Source organism: Chlorocebus sabaeus, chromosome 25 (genome assembly GCF_047675955.1).
Source record: "Chlorocebus sabaeus isolate Y175 chromosome 25, mChlSab1.0.hap1, whole genome shotgun sequence".
NCBI lineage: Eukaryota > Metazoa > Chordata > Mammalia > Primates > Cercopithecidae > Chlorocebus > Chlorocebus sabaeus.
Genome location: NC_132928.1, coordinates 46,059,891 through 46,079,516, shown reverse-complemented (window position 1 = coordinate 46,079,516; position 19,626 = coordinate 46,059,891). Strand labels below are relative to the sequence as shown.

Here is a 19,626-nt window from a genome sequence, read left to right as displayed (position 1 = left end):
AATGTGAGAGACATCTTTCCATTTATTTGTGTCTTATTCAGTTTTTTTTAATCAATGTTTTACAGTTTTCAGTGTATAGATCTTTCAACTCATTGGTTACATTTATTCCTAGTATTTTATTCTTTTTTATAAAATAATTTTATTTAATTCTTTTATAAATTTTTCTTGATTTCCTTTTGAGATAGATTATTATTGGTGTAAAGAGATGCAACTGTGTTTTGTGTGTTGATTTTTGTATCCTGCAACTTAATTTGTTTTGTGTTCTTTACAGTTTTCTTCATATAGGATCATGTCATTTACAGAGATAATTTTACTTCTTCCTTTCCAGTATGAATGCATTTTTTTTTCTTTTCTTAACTGATTACTCTTGGTAGTACTTCCAGTACTGTAATGAATAGAAGGCACCCTTGCTTTGTATGGGATCTTGGAGGAAAAGCTTTCAGTTTTTCTCCATTGATTTTGATGTTATCTGGGGGCTTTTCATAAATGGCTTTTATTGTGTTGAAGAAGTTTTTTAAAGTATCTATTTTGTTGTATTTTTATTAGGAGAGGAGGTTGAAAATTGTCACACTTTTTCTGAGATGTATGTGGTTTTAATCTTTCTGTTAATTTGGCGTATCACCTTGTTTGACATGCATGTGTTAAATTAACCTTGCATTCTAAGGATAAGTCCCACTTGGTCATGTTGTGATATCTTTAAACAATTTTTTTATGTTTAAAATTTATGTATTTATTTTTATCTTTATATTTCCTGAGGCAGGCTCTCATTCTGTTATCCAGAGTGCAGGGACACAAACATGGCCCACCGCAACCATGACTCCCTGGACTCAAGCCATCTTCATGCCTCAGCCTGTCCAGTAGCTGGGACTATAGACATGCACCAGCATGCACGGCTAATTTTTTTATTTTTATGTTTCCTAGAGACAGGTTCTCACTATGTTGCCAAGGCTTGTCTTGAACTCCTGGCCTCAAGTGATCCTCCCTCATAGGTCTCCCGAAGTGCTGTTAAGTACAGGTGTGAACCACCATGCACAGTTTGTATAATTTCTTTGATGTGTTGTCGAATTTGATTTGCTTGTATTTTATTGAAAATGTTTTCATCCATACTCATCAGATGTATTGCCCTATAGTTTTTCGTTTGTTTGTTTGTTTCTTGTGGTGTCTTGATCTGGCTTTGTTATCAGGGTGATGCTGGGAAATGATGAAGAATTTAAATGAAAATATAATTTGTTGAACAGAGACTAACATTTACTGAATGCATACTCTGTGGCAAAAATTTTACGTGCCTCATATCCCTATTAGGTTAGTAGTATTATAATTTTTATCTGACAAATAAAGGAACTTGGGGTCAGAGTTGGTTGCTCAAGATTATATAGCTAGTAACTGGCAGAGCTGGGATTTGAACCCAAAGCACTTGCACTCTAACTCCAGAGGGCATACTCTTTTTTTTTTTAATGCCATAATCCTGCTATCACATCCTACTTTTTCAGTAAAAGAAAATAATTTCAAATGTATGAACTAGTCTTAGGATAAATGGGAAAAATCATATTTCAGACGTGAGACAGTGATAAAGCTAAGGACAAGAAAAAAATGTTAACTTTGTATCCTGTAACCTTGCTGTAATTGCTTATTGTAGTTCCAGGAGTTGTTTGGTCAATTCTTTTTGGATTTTCTACATAGATGATCATGTCATCTGCAAACAAAGACAGTTTTATTTCCTCCTTTCCGACCAATATACTCTTTTTTCCCCAGTCTTATTGTGTTAGCTAGCATTTCCAGTATAACGTTGAAAAGCAGTAGTAGGAGGGGACATCCTTGCCTTGTTCCTGATCTTAGTGGGAAGCGTTATGTTTTTTATCATTAAGTATGATGTTAGTTGTAGATTTTTTAAAAATCAAGGTGAGAAAGTTCCTCTCTCTTCCTAGTTTGCGGAGTTTTTTTTTTTGTTTTTTTTTTTTTAAATCATTAATGGGTGTTAGATTTTGTCAAATCTAACAAATTTCTCTTCTTTAGTCTGTTGATGTGATGGATTACATTAATGGATTTTCAAATGTTGAATCAGCTTTGCATAGCTGGGACAAATCCCACTTGGTTGTGATGTGTAATTCTTTTTATATATTCTTGAATTCAATTTGCTAATACTTTTGTTGAGAATGTTTACATCTATGTTTATGAGAGATATTGGTCTGTAGTTTTCTTTTCTTGTAGTGTCTTTGTCTGGTTTTGTTATAACAGTAATCTTGGTCTCATAAAATGAGTTAGTAAGTATTCCACTTGCTTCTATCTTCTGGAAGACATTGTAGATAATTAAATGTTTTCCTTAAATTTTTGGTAGAATTCAGTGAACCTATCTGTGCCTGGTGCTGCGTGTTTTGGAAAGTTGTTAATTGTTGATTCAATGTCTTTGATAGATATAGGCCTATTAAGACTGCCTGTTTATCTTGTGTAAGCTTTGGAAGATTGTGTCTTTCAAGGAGTTCATCCATTTCATCTAGGTTGTCAAATTGGTGAGCATAGATTGTTCATCATGCTCCTTGATTATCCTTTTAATGTCTGTGAGATCCATAGTGGTGATGTCCCCTCTTTCATTTCTGATATTAGTAATTCGTGTCCTTCTGTTTTTTCTTAGTTAACGTGGCTTGAGGCTGATTGATTTTATCTATCTTGAAAGAAAACCTATTAGCTTTTGGTTTAATAATTTTCTCCATTGATTTTCTGTTTTTAATTTTATTGATTTCTGCACTGGTTTTTATTATTTCATTTTTTTCTGCTTACTTTGAATTTAATTTGCTCTACTTTTTCTAGTTTCCTAGAGTGAAAGCTTAGATGATTGACTTAAAGTCTTTCTTTTCTTCTTTTTTATTTGAGATGGGTTTTGCTCTTTTGCCCTGGAGGGAGTGCAATGGCACAATCTCGGCTCACTGCAACTTCTGCCTCCTGGGTTCAAGAGATTCTCCTGCCTCAACCTCCCGAGTAGCTGGGATTACAGGCATACACCACCACACCCGGCTAATTTTGTATTTTTAGTAGAGACAGGGTTTCTCCATGTTGGTCAGGCTGGTCTTGAACTCCCGACCTCAGGTGATCTGCCCGCCTTGGCCTCCCAAAGTGCTGGGATTACAGGCATGAGCCACCAAGCCTGGTCCTACGTCTTTCTTTTTTTCTAATATATGCATTTTATATAGATTTCCATCTAGTTATTGCTTTTGCTGCATCCCCCAAATTTTGAAACATTGTATTTTCACTGAGTTTAAATAGTTTTAAATTTCTCTTGCGATTTATTATTTGACCCATGTGTTATTTAGAAATTTGCTGTTTAATTTCCAAGTATTTTGGAATTTTCCAGCTATCTTTCTTTTTTCTTGTTTAAAAAATTGAGATGGGGTTTCACTGTGTTTCCCAGGCTGGTCTTGGACTCCTGAACGCAGGCCATCCCCTTGATTTCAGCCTTCCAAAGTGCTGGGATTACTGGTGTGAGCCACCATGCCTGGCAGGAATTTTCCAGCCATCTTTCTGTTTTTGATTTCTAGTTGTGACTCCATTGTGGTCTGAAAGCAGACATTGTATGATTTCTATTCATTTACATCTGTGAAGGTATGGTTTAGGGTCCAGAATATGGCCAATTTGGTAAGTGTTTCATGTGAGCTTAAGAAGAATGTGTATTCTACTGGTGTTGAATGAAGTAATTTATAAATGTCAATTATATCCAGTTGATTGATGGTGCTATTGAGTTCAGCTATTTCCTTACTGATTTTTTGCAGGTTGTATCTGCCCATTCTGATTGAAGAGTGTTAACGTTTTCAATTTTAATACTGGATTAATCTTTTTCCTTGAAGTTCTATCTGTTTTTGCTTCACATATTTTGATACTCTGTTATTAGTCACACACACATTAAGCATTGGTATGTCTTCCTGGAGTATTGATCCCTTAACCATTTGGTAATGCTTCTCTTTATTCTTGACAACTATCTTTGCTCTGAAGTTTGCTCTGAAATTAATGTAGTTACTCTTCAGCTTTCTTTCGATTAGTGCTAGCGTGGTATATCTTTCTTTATCTCTTTCAATCTATATATGCCTTTATATTTAAAGTGGGTTTCTTTTAAACAACATATGGCTAGGTTTTGGTTGTTTAGATCATTCTGATAATCTGTCTTTTCATTGATGTATTTAGATCATTGATTTTTTTTTTTATTTTTTGAGATGGAGTTTTGCTCTTGTTGCCCAGGCTAGAGTGCAATGGCATGATCTCGGCTCACCGCAACCTCTGGCTCCTGGGTTCAAGCGATTCTCTAGCCTCAGCCTCCCGAGTAGCTGGGATTACAGGGATGTGCCGCAACGCCCAGCTAATTTTTTGTATTTTTAGTAGAGATGGGGTTTCTCCATGGTGGTCAGGCTGGTCTCGAACTCCCGACCTCAAGTAATCGGCCCACCTTGGCCTCCCAAAGTGCTGGGATTATGAGCGTGAGCCACCATGCCCAGCTAGATGATTGATGTTTAAAGAAATTATTGGTGTTTGGATTAATATCTACCTTATTTAGTACTGTTTTTTATTTGTTGCTCTTGTTCTTTGTTTCTATTTTTGTCTTCCACACTTTTTCTACCTTTTATATTTTTTTATTGAGCAATCTGTATGATTGTATTTTCTCTCCTTTCTTAGCCTATCGGTTCTACTTCTTTTTAAACGTTTTTCAGTGATTGTCTTAGAGTTTGCAATATTCATTTATAACTAATCTAAGTGCACTTTCAAATAACACTATACAGCTTCAGGTAGTACAAGTACTATATAATAACAAAATATTTCTTTCTCATCTTTTGTATCATTGCTGTCATTTATTTACTTACATGCTTATATATATGTGTGTGTGTGTGTGTAATTAAATGCATTGTTGCTAATATCCTTTTAAACCATTATCTGTTAGATCAATTACAAATACAAAAATAAAAGTTTTTATTTTACTCTCATGTATTCATTCTCAAATGCTCTTCCTTTCTTTATGTAAATCCAAGTTTCTGAGCTATATCATTTTCATTCTCTCTGAAGAACTTTTAAAAATATTACTTGAAGGTCAGGCTTATAACAAATTCTCTCAGTTTTTGCTTGTCTGAGAAAGTCTTTATTTCTCTTTCACTTCTGAACGTTAATTTCACAGGGTGCAGAATTCTAGGTTGATGAGATTTTTTCTGTCAACACTTTAAATATTTTCTTCCACTCTCTTCTTGCTTGCATTGTTTTTGAGAAATCAGGTGTAATTTTTATCTTTACTTCTCTGTTCATAAGGTGTTTTATGAATTATTTTTAATTTAACTTAATTTAATTTTTAAAGAGATAGTGTCTCAGCTCAGGCTTGTCTGGAACTCCTGGCCTCAAGCGATTCTACCACCTCAGTCTCCCAAAGTGTTCGGATTACAGGCATGAGCCACCACACCTGGCCGTGATTTTTTCTTTATGTTTAATTTTCTGAAATTTGAATATCTGTGCCTAAGCATAGTTTTTGTTTGTTTTCTTTTTGTTTTGCATTTATCCTGCTTGGTATTCTTTGAGCTTCCTAGATCTGTGGATTGGTGTCTGACATTAATTTGGTATTTACACCCTTTGTAGTTGTCCCCCAGCTTTTGGATATTCTGTTCTGGGTTTTTATTTTCAGTCTGTTTTCTTTTTGCTTCTGGTATTGGACATTTTTTTTTTGAGACGGAGTCTCACTCTGTCGCCAGGCTGGAGTGCAATGGTGCAATCTCGGTTCACTGCAACCTCCGCCTCCCGAGTTCAAGTGATTCTCCTGCCTCAGTCTCCCAAGCAGCTGGGACTAGGGCGCATGCCACCACGCCCGGCTAATTTTTTGTATTTTTAGTAGAGACAGGGTTTCACCATGTTGGCCAGGATGGTCTCAATCTCATGACCTCGTGATCCACCCACCTTGGCCTCCCAAAGTGCTGGGATTACATGGACATTTTGATTGTTACGTCGCTAAGCTTGGAGATTCTTTCTTCAGCATGTCCAGTCTACTAATGGGTTCATCAAAGGCATTCTTTATTTCTGTTATACTATTTTTTTTTGTAATCTCTGTGATTTATTTTTCATGCTTAGAATTTTCATGTCTCTGTTTACATTATATACCTGTTCTTGCATGCTATCTACTTTTTCCATTGAAGTCCTTAGCATATGAAGCACAGTTGTTTTAAATTTCTGGTCTGGTCTAGTGTTTCTGCCATATGCGATTCTGTTCAGATATGCTTGTTCAGTCTCTTCATATCTTTAAACTGTGTTTTTTGTCTTTTAGTTTGCCTTATAATTTTTTGTTAAAAGGTACACATGATATACTGGGTAAAAAGAACTACAGTAAATAGGTCTTTAGTAATGTAGTGGTAAGGTGTAGGAAGAAGGGGAAGTGTATTAGTCCATTTTCATAATGCTATGAAGAAATTCCTGAGATTGGGTAATTTATAAATAAAAAGAAGTTTAATGCACTCATAGTTCCACATGGCTGGGGAGGCCTCACAATCATGGCAGAAGGTGAAGGAGAAATAAAGGCACATCTTACATGGCAGCAGGCAAGAGAGAAGTGGTGAGCAAAAAGGGGAAGAACCCCTTATAAAACCATCAGATCTCATGAGAACTCACTCACTGTCATGAGAACAGCAGCATGGGGGTAACCACCCCTATGATTCAAGTACCTCTCACCAGGTTCCTCCTACGACATAGGTATTATGGGAGCTACAATTCAAGATGAAATTTGGGTGGGGACTCAGCCAAACCATATCAGGAAGCATTCTGTGGTCTTACGAGTCAGTCTCAGTCTTTTGGTGAGCCTGTGCCCCTGAATTGTGAACTTCATCTCTGTTTCCCTGTCCCTCTCTCTCTCCATCTCCCCCCTCCTGCTCCCACACTTTACATGGGAAGGAATGACTTAAAAGGGGTTAGAATTGGGTATTTCTTTTCTTCCATGTGGAAAGATAGAAGGAGCTGGGGTTGGCTATTTCCCTTTCCCCAGGTTGATTAGGCTCTGATCAAACCCCAATAGGCTCTGGTAAAATAGTTTCTTCTGAGGCCAGGCTTTCTTAAGAACAGAATGCTCTGGCACATTTCAAAATTGGTTTTATTTTGTGTTCCCCTGCTGGAATCATGAGGGAATTTTTCTCTGATATTTGCTGTGAGGTAGAGCTCCTGGATGTAAAACTTACGAAATTGTGGAAGCCCCTATATGGCTGGGTCTCTCTGGAGTTTTAAACTTACTGTTGTCTCTACTGAGCCTCTAACAATCCATTAATTACAGTTCAGGTTTTCCCATCCTAGCACTTGTTCCCATGGAGGTTTTTGCTTGGGAGTTTATGTTCTGATAAATTATGATTCTGAGTATCTTCCTGTCTCTCTGATATTTGGGGCAGTGGTTTGTCCTATAACTCTACTTTTCTGATGGTTCTGAGAAGAGTTATTGATTTTTCAGTCTGATCCAGTTTTTACTTGATGTTAGGATGCAGTAGCAACTTCCAAGCTCCTTACATGCTGAACCAGTTTGTTCCTTTTTAATGCTGAATAATATTCCATTGTCTGGATATACTACAATTTGTTTATTCATCTGTTGGTGGACATTTGGATTGTTTCTAGTGTTGGGTTGTTGTATTAGTCCATTTTCATACTTCTGTCAGAACTGCCCGAGACTGGTAATTTATAAAGGAAAGAGGTTTAATTGACTCTCAGTTCAGTATGGCTGGGGAGACTTCAGGAAACTTACGATTGTGGCAGAAGAGGAAGGGGAAGCAAGGTACCTTCTTCACAAGGCGGCAGGAAGGAGAAGTGCTGAGTGAAGGGGGAAGAGCCCCTTATAAAACCATCAGATCTTGTGAGAACTCACCCACTATCTTGAAAACAGCATGGGCAAAACTGCCCCCATGATTCAGTTACCTCCACCTGGTCTCTCCCTTGACATGTGGAAGTTACGATTACAATTCCAGATGAGATTTGGGTGGAGACCCAAAGCCTAACCATATCAGATATAATGAAAAAAGCCACTCTGAACATTCATGTTTAAGTCTTTGTGTGAACATATGTTCCATTCTTCTTGCATGTATACCCAGTAGTGGAATTGCTAAGTTTTATGATAAATACATTTTGACTTTCTAAGAACTGCCAAGCTGTTTTCCAAAGTGGTTTGCCATTGTACATTCCCACTAGCAATTTATGAGCTTCCAATTGCTCCACATCCTTGCCAACACTTGGTATTGTCAGTGAAAGGAAGCATTTACTATATTAATTTAGAAAGACTAGTTTCTTCTAAGCTTGCCGTTTGACAGAAAGGGAATGAAGAGTGGATGGGACTCTGTAGTACTGTACTTTCTTCATTTGGGTAGCTAATGCCCAATAAATCTCCAAAGATACCATAATTATCAAGAAATTTGATATTTAAATTATCACCATTTTCAGCTTCTCTTGTCCCAATTTCTTCCAAATGGAGCTAAGCTCAGTTCAATCTGGTTTTCCAATTAAGTAGAGTATATGGAAACTGAGAGGAAGTATTATGGCTGTAGCCTCAGTAGGGCATATGGTGAGCTCTGAAAATCCTCCAAGTGGTTGCTGTTGAGAAATTCATTGTCAGTCTAGTTGTTTCATTATAGATCATTTTTCTTTGTGACTTTTAAGAAACTTTCCTTACCTTTGTTTTTTGTTTTTTGTTTTTTTTTGAGACAGAGCCTTGCTCTGTCACCCAGGCTGAAGTGCAGTAGTGTGATCTCAGCTCACTGCAACCTCTGCCTCCTAGGTTCAAGTGATTTCCCTACCTCAGCCTCCTGAGTAGCTGGGATTACAGGCACCCACCACCATGCCTGGCTAATTTTGGTATTTTTAGTAGAGACAGCGTTTCGCCATGTTGGCCAGGCTGGTCTCAAACTTCTGACCTCAGGTGATCCACTTGCCACTCCCAAAGTGCTGGGATTACAAGCATGAGCCACCGCGCCCAGCCCTTACCTTTGATATTTTAATGTCACTATGATGTGTTTATGTATGGATTTATCCTGCTTAAAACCCAAATTTCATGATCCTTATTTTTCATTAATTCAGAAAAATAATCATCATTTTCTGAGTCTTATTTTCTCAACAAAGAAATGTTTCTTTGTTCTCAACAGATAAAAATATTTCTCTCTTTTCCCGTCTTTTGGAACATAGATTAGGTGTATGTTGAACGGTTTCTTTCTTTCTTTTTTTTTTGTGTTTTTGAGACAGAGTCTCACTCTGCGCCCAGGCTGGAGTGCAGTGGCGCAATCTCGGCTCACTGCGAGCTCCGCCTCCCGGGTTCACGCCATTCTCCTGCCTCAGCCTCCCCAGTAGCTGGGACTACAGGTGCCCGCCACCACACCCAGCTAGTTTTTGTATTTTTAGTAGAGACAGGGTTTCACTGTGTTAGCCAGGATGGGAACATTTTCATTTATTCTACATGATTCTTCATTTCTCTGTTGCAGTGCCTATAAAAATTATCATTCAGTTTTCAGGGCTGCATTCTAGGTAATTTCTCCAGATCAGTCATCTAGTTCTCCACTTCTTTCTACAAGTCTTTAATCTGCTATTTAATCTAGTTAAGGGGTTTTAAAAATCCAGTGCTCATGCTTATCATTTCTACATGCTTTAGGGATTTTGGTCTTTAATTAATTTAAATGATCTTATAATATAGACTATAACAAATTATCTAAAGTTCTTGGGAGTCTAACTCTGCTTTTTGTTATTTCTACCTACTCTTGCTTACCTGGATTGCTTTTTGGGTGTGGTAAAATTTTATTTAGTAAGTCATACTTGGTGGGGATCCTGTGTGGCTTACATTCATGGCACGTCTTTCTAGAGCAATGTTTCCATTTTTTTCTTCAAGTTTTATTTTAAATTCTGGGGTATGTATGCAGGATGTGCATGTTTGTTACATAGGTAAACATGTGCCATGGTGGTTTGCTGCACAGATCATCCCATCACCTAGGTGTTAAGTCCAGCATCCATTAGCTATTCTTCCTGGTGTAGAGCAGTGTTTTTTAAATTTTCCTGCACATTAGATTCATCTACTGAGCCTTTAAATGTCAAGATGCCAGGTTGAACCCCAGACCAGTTAACTCAGATACTGTAAGTATGAGACTGAAGCATCAGTGTTTTTAAAACCTCACAGTCAAGATTGAGAACCATTGCTCTAGAGAAAATTTGCCTTTAATTTTTATAGGCACTGTGAGTGAGTTTTCAGCCCTGGACCAGTTTAATACCGGTGTCCCAACTTTGGGTTCTTGAACTATATAGGTAGCATAAATTTGAAACACATGTTTGGGGAACCTTTTTCTTTCTCTCATCAAACATGTAGGCTGAGATAAACAGATTGCTTGTCATCTCTTTGCACTTAGAGAGTAGCCCTTTAGGGGTCATAGGAGCAAGGAAGGGCTGTGTTCTACTTCATTACGTTGAGCAAACCCAAGCCTTCATTGTTGATTCCGTATGTCTGTGAAATCCTGAACTTCTTGATTACCAGTATTAACAGATACCCTCTGTGTGACTTAAATGTCAATGCCTGTGCAGCAGTTCTATGTTTATGTCTTTTTCTGACTTTGGTTCTAAATACCTCTTACTTCCCTGAGAGCTCAGCTGTGCATTTAGAATCTTTGTTATATTTTATTGAACAATTCTCAGTTTTTCTGTGTACTAACATCACACTATTGCTAGAAATAGAAGTCTTGCTATGATAGCATTCTCCACCTTTGTGGCCATGCCCCACCCTTTGAGATCATCCTCTTTTCCAGATGCCTGCCTAAACCAAGTGTGAACTTGCTGTGTCTTTAGACATAGTGCATTGGGTTTGCAAGTGTCTACCTGGCAGGCCCCTGGAGCTTGTATGTGTTCCTCCACTCTGCTTGGCTTGGTGTTGGCTTTGTCTTAATCCATCTGGTCTCGTTGCCAAAGTCTAGGCATGCTTTGAATTCCAACCTACCTGAATTATGTCAACATCTATTCTTTTTCTGGTGTTTCCAAGTCTTTGTCTTCACTCACTTGCTAAACTCAGGTCTGGTTTCAGTTTATTTCCTGACTCATCTTTCCACAAAGGACTTGCTTTCCCTGATTTGAGGGTTTGTAGCACAGTTTATAACACCATGGGAGTGAGTCCAGCTTAGGATTCACATTTCTAGGATGCCAAGATGGTCTGAGCAAATAACTTCTAACTTTATATGTCGTTAAAAAAAAAAACAAAACAAAAAACTTGTTACTGAGTACCTAAATTCCAAAGACTTTCTATTATATATTGATAACATTTGTACCTGTAGTATTAATTGAAGATAAATGCTGTATCACTGATTTTGTCTGGAGGAAGGATACCCTTTACAGTTGAGGATACCCCTTTGATTTTTTAAAATTTGCTTAATTCATGTATAGCCATCTTCTTGTGTATCAAATAAAACCAGCTGTGACTGGATTGTGGCTCTTTTAGTCCATGCAGCCCTTTTACTCTGAGACCTTGGAAGGAAGCTGAGTTTGGTGGAAAGCATCCAGAGGACTCTTGGCAGCCTTGATGGATCGTTTACCCCAGTTTGGACTTTTCTATCTCTTTTAGGAAGCTCTGCTGAGATCATTACTGAAACATCAGTTTTCCTTAGAGAATAACCCCTGGTCTTGTGCCAGTGGAGTTAGCATTTGGTTCTGAAGATGGCTTTGAGAATTAAATAAGATACCTGGAGGCAGGAGTGCACTGTGTACTGGTAATGAGCCCTCTGAAATGATGGGTTGCATGGTTGTTGGTGGGTAGTGGTCTAATAGAATCTTTAATCTTTCATTTATCAATTGCATCCTTTAGGATTTGTGTTAATACCCCCCTTTCAATCATTCTGTCTTTATTTAGATTTCTCTTCACAGTTTCTGTCTTTTCTTTCTTGGCAGTATCTTCAAAAGAAATTAGCAGGCTGTCCCAGAAGTTGCTTTTGAAGATTGTTGCAACGTGTATACCTGTCAAAAGGAATTGACCAAACCCTGCTGAAAGCTATTTTACACATCAATTTATGAGCCAGTCTCAGCTCTTCTGTTCTGATCTGATCATCCAGAATGATCCAAAAGGAAACCATCAGAGCCAATCATAGAGCCTGGAGTAATTTTCAGATGCCTTTTTTTCTTCTTTTGCTTACACAGGGCACTCAGGAATCTTGCACTCTGGATGAACCCAGTTTACATTTTGGTTGGGATGGGAAAAGTAGAACTTTAGATTTATTTTGAAGGCAAAACCCTTTAATTTACTTAGGAAACATTTCAATTCTATATGGTTTTCTTTCTCTTTGTTTTCTTCCTTCCCTCTACCCTTCCTTCCCTCCCTCCCTCCCTCCCTCCCTCCCTCCCTCCCTCCCTCCCTCCTTCCTTCCTTCCTTCCTTCCTTCCTTCCTTCCTTCCTTCCTTCCTTCCTTCCTTCCTTCCTTCCTCCCTCCCTCCCTTCCTCCCTCCCTCCCTCCCTCCCTCCCTGCCTTCTTTCCTGCCTTCATCCCTTCCTCCCTCCCTTCTTTCCTTCCTACCTACCCACCTACTTTTTTTTTTTTTTTTCTCTTTTGGTATCTTGGAACATATCTAAGTCTTTTGGAAAATGGACATTGTTGAAGAAAAAATGTTATCACTATTACAAAAATATGATTTAGAATAATGGAACCTCAGATTTGGAAAGAACCCAAGGATTCCTTTATTTCAGCCATTTAACTAATACTTAAATTGTTTCCAGTCTAGTTACAGCCCATGATGGGATACCTACATCACCTGCAAGTGTTGAAAAACTTCTGTGCCCTGCATTACCCCTTACAATTTTGAATAGCTCTGGCTGTTATTTAGTTACTGTTTATGTTGAGCTAAAATATACTCTCCTGTAATGCCTATCCTCTGCTCTTTATTTTCTTTTTTGGGGACCATATAGAGCAGTATTTTTAAAATTTCAGGCTGAAATTCAGAGTTGTGAAATAATTTTAATTGGTTATGACCATCATTAAAAGAGAAGAAAAAGGCCAGATGTGGTAGCTCATGCCTGTGATCCCAGTGCTTTGAGAGGCTGAAGCAGGAGGGTCACTTGAGCCCAGGAGTTTGAGACCAGCCTCAGCAATGTAATGAAAACAGGTCTCTACAGAATAATTAAAAAATTAGCTGGGCATGGTGATGTGTACCTGTTGTCCCAACTATTCAGGAGGCTGAGGTGGGAGGATGGCTTGAGCCCAGGAGGTCAAGGTTGCAATAAACTGTGATTGCACTGCTGCACTCCAGCCTGGGTGACAGAGAGACTCTGTCTCTAAAAATAAATAATAAATAAATAAAAGGAGAAGAAGAACAAATAGATTAGAATGAGAGTAGAACAAAATAGAAAATATCAGAGTATATCACAAGTAGTAAAGTTTTCATGAAACCTTTGTCTTGATTTTATAGTTATTTAACTATCTAATTAATTATGTATGTGCACTGTATCTCAATGGTCAAAAGAGTTTGAAAGCTGCTGAATAGAACATGTCTCACTTTTCTTCCCTATGCCACCCACATAGTTGAGCCATTCTCATGCCCCACCAAGTCTTTTCTTCCCTAAACTAAATATTTCCATTTCTTTCCACTCATCCATATGTATCACAGTCTTTCATTTCCTTGCCACACTGAACACAGTTCAGTGAACCTAGTTTGTATGAAAAATTGGGACCTGGAATCAAAAACAATGTCCCTAGCTGTGTTCTAACTGAAACAGGGGCAAGTAGAACTACCCTGTTCTTGGTGAGCAGAATGCACATCACTGCATTTTAATGCAGCCTGAAGTGATTAGATCGATGAGGATGTGTCAGAGAGACTCCAGAGCCAGAGGCCCCTGGGCTGTGTCTCGTAGTGATGAAATACACAGCCCAGGGGCCTCTGGCTTTGGAGTCTCTGTTTAGTCAGTGTAAGCCTGCAGATAAGCTGAAGAGTAACCAAAGGCAAGTTACTTAACTTCTCTATGCCTCAATTTCCTCATCTGTAATATAAGCATATTTCAAAGTTGCAGCATTTTATAATATTTTGGATATATATATATATTTGTGAGTATTAAATTAGTTAATACATGTAAAGGACAGAAAAAGGCATATAATAAGCACTTAGTGATCTCAAATACTGTTAAAGCAATATCAGCAAATTATTGATTCATTGAACATTTCATCAGCTCAGACGTGTAGAGCTTTCAGCGTGTGTATAAATAGTGTGATTATATGTCCCATTGTGCCTAGGGTAGCCCTAGTTTTTACCTATTGTCCTGGCATAATTAGCGGTACCCGCCTTTCATTCTCAGAGGTTCTGAGAGAACCTCAGATTTGCTTATTCCAAATCATATTTTTACAGTAGGAATTAATATTTTCATCAGTTGTGTGCCATCCTAGGTAAAAGCCACATCTTCTCTCACTAAATATTTGATCAATTTTGGATTTACGTGGAAGACAGGATCTCTCTCTCTCTCTCTCTCTTTTTTTTTCCTACTGAAGTTTCACCTGAGCCCGCTGCCCACCGCTACACTTCTTTTCTTTGCCAAGTGGCAGAACTTAGCTTCAGACTAGAAACTCCAAAGGGGAGACTGTCCCTTTGGGCCCAATTACCTGGGTTTAATTTGACCCATCATTCTGTTCTGTGAAGACCTTTTGGATTCTGATTCTGTCATTCAGGATATTTACTAATCCTCAATTTCATGTTATTTTCAAGTCCTTTTTCCTAGGGAGCTGACGTCCCTTAAAGGTTGCTTTGTGTCTTAACCCAAGTAAACTGAGGTTATCCGATGGGGTTTACCAGACAGGGTTTACATAAAGCCCTGTGGAAACATTAATGGTTGCTATGTATTGAGCCTTTATTATGTGCAAACAAACAGCACAGTGTCCCTCAAATTAGGGGTGTTGTGAGCATTTTACACATATATCTTCCCTGATCAATGTCGCATCACCATGAGTTAGGCGTTACCTCCATTTTAGGGGTGAGGGAAGCAAGGTTGTCACATAGGTAGTGAGGCGGAGAGCTGGGACTTGAATCCAGTCTGTATGGTGAGGTTGCCTGGAGAACAGGGCACCCTCAGAATGAAGGTCTGAGCAGAGGTTGTTGATAACATAGCCTTATAAACTGGAAGGCTTTTTTTCTGATGTGATAAAATTATACTTCCATATGTAATTAATCATTCTGTTGAGAACTCATAGTCCTTATTTAAAATATCAATTATTTCCATAAAGGTGAAACTATTAAAGCAGATGTGGATGAGGTAGAACTTTGGAGGGTGGAGGATTAATAATTTGAGGGACACTGTGCAGTTTGTTTTCTTTTAAAACATCTATAATGTCTATTTTGCTTTTCCTCATACAAATGAAAGAATATGTGCGCCTGTGTGTAACCTCCTAGGCAATGAAATAGTTAGCTTTCTGTGGAATAGATTGATGCACCAAAGATCAAAGTGCCTCCCTTTGAATTATTTTCCCACTTTCCATAGATTTATATTCTTCTCTATCATGATAACATAATCAGTGAGTTTTTTATTGATTTATATCAGACTTACTTCCAAAGAGAACTTGAGGTTACATCCCTTTTTGTTGACTTATCAGCAACATTAAAAATATTACTTCTGTATTACTAACATTGTCTATTACTAAAAAGTAGGCACTATAATTGAATATATGAATGAATTGGTGAATGGCCAACACATATTAACTTTAAGAATGTTTCTCTCACACTTGTGTTTTGTTGCTGGTGAGTTGAGCTACTTTGTCTCTTTTTTTTGACACCAAGATATTTTTTTTTTTCCCCCAAGACAGGGTCTTCCTCTGTCACCAGGCTGGAGTGCAGTGGTATGATCATGGCTCACTTAAGTGCAAGATTCTTTTAAGCAAGATTTCTTTTTTTAAAAAAAAGTTGTGATGTTTGAAAGAATGAGTCTATTTCCTAAGGCTTTTCCTTTCAGAGAGGCCTGGTTAGCTTCTTTGAAGATCCAGTCCCACACTGGCTGGTTACCTGCATGACAGAAGGGGTAGAAAAGAGCCTTTCCAAGGGTGAGGCAAAGGCCTCTTACTGTCACTGTTAGTCCCCTTTTACAAGCCCAAAATAGTTACTGAAGCTGCTGGGGCTGGGCATTTGCCGTATTAACACCTCCAGTTTGTAAGTGGAAAGACCAGGAGATGTGAGTACCAAAGTGGATGGAAGAGCATTTATATATAGGTCCCAAGCATATCAGAGGGAGGAAAGGCTAAGCCCGTCGTTTGTTCTTGGCTCCTCCTGCAGATGCCTTTGAGATGTGAGGGGCAGGTTGCTTCAGCAAAGCCTACAACTTAGTCTTTCCCTTGTAGAACCTTTTAAATTTCTGCTTAAGTTATAATTCATATCTGAAAGCACACCAGTCTTTGATTTAAATATTTTTATATTTACATCTATTATTTATTTTTATTATATTTTAAGTTCTGGGATACATGTGCAGAATATGCAGGTTTGTTACATAGGTGTACATGTGCCATGGTGGTTTCCTGCACCCGTCAACCTGTCATCTACATTAGGTATTTCTCCTAATGCTATGCCTCCCCTTGCCCCCCACCCCCCGACAGGCCCTGGTGTGTGATGTTCCCCTCCCTGAGTCCATGTGTTCTCATTGTTCAGCTCTCATTTGTGAGTGAGAACATGTGGCGTGCAGTTTTCTGTTCCTGTGATAGTTTGCTGAGAATGATGGTTTCCAGCTTCATACGTGTCCCTGGAAGGGATATGAACTCATTCTTTTTTTATGGCTGCATAGAATTCCATGGTATATATGTACCACATTTTCTTTATCTGGTCTATTACTGATGGGCATTTAGGTTGGTTCCAAGTCTTTGCTATTGTGAACAGTGCTGCAATAAATATATGTGTGCATGTGTCTTTATAGTAGAATAATTTATAATCCTTTGGGTATATATCCAGTAATGGGATTTCTGGGTCAAGTGGTATTTCTGGTTCTAGAGCCTTGAGGAATCGCCACACTGTCTTCCACAATGATTGAACTAATTAACACTCCCACCAACAGTGTGAAAGTGTTCCTATTTCTCCACATCCTCTACAGCATGTGTTGTTTCCTGACTTTTTAATGATTGCCATTCTAACTGGCGTGAGATGGTATCTCATTGTGGTTTTGATTTGCATTTCTCTAATGACCAGGGATGATGAGTTTTTTTTTTCATGTTTGTTGGCCGCATAAATGTCTTGTTTTGAGAAGTGTCTGTTCATATCATTTGACTACTTTTTGATGGGGTTGTTTGCTTTTTCTTATAAATTTGTTTAAGTTCCTTGTACATTCCAGATTATTAGCCCTTTATCAGACGGATAGATTGCAAAAACTTTCTCCCATTCTGTAGGTTGCCTGTTCACTCCAATGATAGTTTCTTTTGCTGTGCAGAAGCTCTTTAGTTTAATTCGATTCCATTTGTCAATTTTGGCTTTTGTTGCCATTGCTTTTGGTGTTTTAGTCATGAAGTCTTTTCCCATGCCTGTGTCCTGACTAGTATTACCTAGGTTTTCTTCTAGGGTTTCTATGTTTTAGGTCTTACATTTAAGTCTTTAATCCATCTTGAGTTAATTTTTGTGTAAGGTATAAGGAATGGGCCCAGTTTCAGTTTTCTGCATATGGCTAGCCAGTTTTCCCAACACCATTTATTAAATAGGGAATCCTTTCCCCATTGCTTGTGTGGCATTATTTCTGAGGCCTCTGTTCTGTTCCATTGGTCTATATATCTGTTTTGGTACAAGTACCATGCTGTTTTGGTTACTGTAGCCTTGCGGTATACTTTGAAATCAGGTAGCATGATGCCTCCAGCTTTGTTCTTTTTGCTTAGGATTGTCTTGGCTATACAGGCTCTTTTTTGGTTCCATATGACATTTCAAGTAGCTTTTTCTGATTCTGTGGAGAAAGTCAATGACAGCTTGATGGGGATAGCATTGAATCTATAAATTATTTTGGGCAATATGGCCATTTTCACAACATTGATTCTTCCAATCCCTGAACATGGAATGTTTTTCCATTTGTTTGTGTCCTCTCTTGTTTCCTTGAGCAGTGGTTTGTAGTTCTTGAAAATGTCCTTCACATCCCTTGTAAGTTGGTATCAGGATAATGCTGGACTCATAAAATGAGTTAGGGAGGAGTCCCTCTCTGTCTGTTGTTTGGAATAGTTTCAGACAGAATGGTACCAGCTCCTTTATGAACCTCTGGTAGAACTTGGCTGTGAATCCGTCTGGTCCTGAGTTTTTTTTGGTTGATAGACTCTTAATTACTGCCTCAATTTAAGAACTTGTTATTGGTCTATTCAGGGATTCGACTCCTTCCTGGTTTAGTCTTGGGATGGTGTATGTGTCCAGGAACTTCTTCTAGATTTTCTAGTTTATTTGCATAGAGGTGTTTATAGTATTCTCTGATGGTAGTTTGTATTTCTGTGGGATCAGTGGTGATATCCCTTTTATCATTTTTTATGGTGTCTGTTTGATTCTTCTCTCTTTTCTTCTTTAATAGTCTGGCTAGCAGTCCATTTTGTTAATCTTTTCAAAAAGCCAGCTCCTGGATTCATTGATTTTTTTGAAGGGTTTTTTGTGTCTCTACCTCCTTGAGTTCCACTCTGATCTTAGTTGTTTCTTGTTTTCTGCTAGCTTTTGAATTTGTTTGCTCCTTCTTCTCTAGTTCTTTTAATTGTGATGTTAGTGTGTCAATTTTAGATCTTTCCTGCTTTCTCCTGTGGGCATTTAGTGCTATTAATTTCTCTCTACACACTGCTTTAAATGTGTCCCAGACATTCTGATATGTTGTCTTTGTTCTCATTGATTTCAAAGAACATCTTTATTTCTGCCTTCATTTCATTATTACCCAGTAGTCATTCAGGAGCAGCTTGTTCAATTTCCAGGTAGTTGTGTGGTTTTGAGTGAATTTCTTAATCCTGAGTTCTAATTTGATTGCACCATGGTCTGAGAGACTGTTATGATGTCTGTTCTTTTGTGTTTGCTGAGCAGTGTTTTACTTTGAATTACGTGGTCAATTTTAGAATAAGTGTGATGAGGTACTGAGAAGAATGTATATTCTGTTGATTTGGGGTGGGAGAGTTCTGTAGATGTCTATTAGATGTGCTTGGTCCAGAGCTGAGTTCAAGTCCTGGATATCCTTGTTAGATTGCTGTCTCGTTGATCTGTCTAATATTGACGGTGGGGTGTTAAGGTCTCCCACTACTATTGTGTGGAAGTCTAAGTTTCTTTTGTAGGTCTCTGAGAACTTGCTTTATGAATCTGGGTGCTCCCGTATTGGGTGCATATATATTTAGGAGAGTTAGCTCTCCTTGTTGCATTGATCCCTTTATTGTAATGTAATGCTCTTCTTTGTCTCTTTTGATCTTTGTTGGTTTAAAGTCTGTTTTATCAGAGGCTAGGATTGCAACCCCTGCTTTTTTTTTTTGCTTTCCATTTGCTTAGTAAATATTCCTCCATCCCTTTATTTTGAGCCTATGTGTGTCTATGCACATGAGATGGGTCTCCTGAATACAGCACACTGATGGGTCTTGACTCTTTATCCAATTTGCCAGTCTGTGTCTTTTAATTGAGGCATTTAGCCCATTTACATTTAAGGTTAATATTACTGTGTGTGAATTTGATCTTGTCATTATGATGCTAAGTGGTTAT

General features: G+C 38.2%; 1 protein-coding gene across 2 annotated transcripts in view; it reads left to right on the top strand.

The window, feature by feature from the left end:
• The window catches only part of RGL1 (ral guanine nucleotide dissociation stimulator like 1), a 287,005-nt gene that overhangs the window by 22,140 nt on the left and 245,239 nt on the right, over positions 1–19,626 (top strand). The gene's annotated exons all lie outside the window — the stretch shown is intronic.